General features: G+C 45.6%; 1 pseudogene; it reads left to right on the forward strand.

The window, feature by feature from the left end:
* Window positions 1–742: 742 nt before the first annotated feature.
* Window positions 743–1,257, forward strand: LOC118630237 (annotated as a pseudogene).
* Window positions 1,258–1,860: the final 603 nt, after the last annotated feature.

The raw sequence follows: 1,860 nt of genomic DNA on the forward strand, positions 1-1,860 counted from the left end.
TAACCACCCCCACCCTCAACAAACTCTCATGTGCTCTGCCTTCCTTTTCATTTGAAGGAAATATCTTCTAAGACATTCTCTAGGATAGTAATAAAACTCCAGAACATCTTGTTCATATGCACACAAAACTGAGAGAGAATGTGCGTGTTCGTGCAAATTTGTGTGCGTAAGCATGTTTACAACCTGGCTAGTAAAATTATCCTGGGTCGGTGGTTTTCTTGGTTACTGAAGACAATGTTTATTATTTCTGAGCATCTTTAAATATTTTTATTAATCATGTATGCATGTATTCACAAACAGTATCATGTACTATTTAGCATGCTAAACAATTTTATTGATAGCCTCTCATTGTATGTATGGAATATTTAATAAATATACTTATAAAAAGGAGGAGCCAGTATGTCAGCATTCTGCTCACATGCTTTTCTGATGGGGGTGGTCTCTTGAAAGGGGATTGTAATGCATTCTCACTTGAAATGCAGCAAACACCAACCATGAGGGAATGAAGGTGCTAATTTATAGTTTTCTATAAAATTGGCAGCAGTGCCCTTGGAGGTCCCCCAGATCTGCCTCTTGCTTCAACAGCATTTGCATGGAACAGACCCAGGGATGCCCCTTCTTCCAACCTCGACCACCCTCCAGCCTCTTTTGCAGTCACCACCTGTGGAATGATCTCAGCCATGCTGAGCCTCTGAGAGCAGCCAACACCATTTTGACCTTAACTCCTTATTGCAGAACAACCATGAGCTCCCAAATTTGTCAAAATTATTCCACTGAGGTGGAGGCTGCCATCAACTGCCTGGTCAACCTGCATCTGCGGGCCCCCTACACCTACCTCTCTCTGGGCTTCTGTTTCCACCCCAACCATGTGGTTCTGGAGGGCATGGGCCACTTCTTTCAAGGAGAAGCTCAAGGGCTCGAGCATCTATTAAAGATGCAAAACCAGCTCCGTGGCTGCATTCTCTTCCAGGACGTGTTGAAGCCTTCCCAGGATGAGTGGGATAAAACTCAGGATGCCATGGAAGGTGCCATGGCCTTGGAGAAGAACCCGAACCAGGCCCTTTTGGATCTGCATGCCCTGGGTTCTACCTGCACAGACACTCAGCTCTGTGACTTTCTGGAGAACCGCTTCCTGGATGAGGAGGTGAAACCCTTCAAAAAGATGGGCGACCACCTGACTCATCCCTGCAGGCTGGCAACCCCCAGGCAGGGCTGGGTGAGTATATCTTTGAAAGGCTTGCCCTCAAGCATGACTAGGCGCATTTGGATCCCAGAGGTCTTTGAGGGGCCCCTTTGCATTCCTCTGGTGCCTGGCTGTTGCCTGAGCCTCTCCCTGAAACCACTAGGCATTCTTTTAGCCCCACTGGAGCCCTCTCCCATGCTTTGGAACATAGGAAACAATAAAGCTTTTTGAAGGAAAAAAAAATGGGTGAAGAGAAAGTAAAAAAGAGGGTAAGTGCTTGGAAGCTTAGCAATAAAAGGGAAGTGAAACAGTCAATGTTGGGGGTTGTGGGGGAGTGGGTGGGAGTGGCTCGTAACCAAGGATGTCTGTAAGAAACCACGGAAGCTTTTACTAATTTGAAATTTTACTAATTTACTTATTGCACCAGCTGAGAAATAAAACACCACAGGGTTATTGAAGAAAGGTCTTGGCACTTTCAGCACTGGAAATGAAACTTTTCATTTTGCACTGACTTGTGCATTTGTTATAACTGCCACCCTCCCATCTTTCAAAAGCTGAGGAACAGGCTGGAGTTACAGACGTGATTTGCACACATTGCCTAGTTGACAGCAGCAGATCAATAGTGAAACACTAATTAAGCAGCCAATTTGCTCACCTGGTGGTAGCACTGAGGGTTT

The sequence above is a fragment of the Molossus molossus genome, unplaced genomic scaffold, assembly GCF_014108415.1.
Source record: "Molossus molossus isolate mMolMol1 unplaced genomic scaffold, mMolMol1.p scaffold_m16_p_14, whole genome shotgun sequence".
Lineage (NCBI taxonomy): Eukaryota > Metazoa > Chordata > Mammalia > Chiroptera > Molossidae > Molossus > Molossus molossus.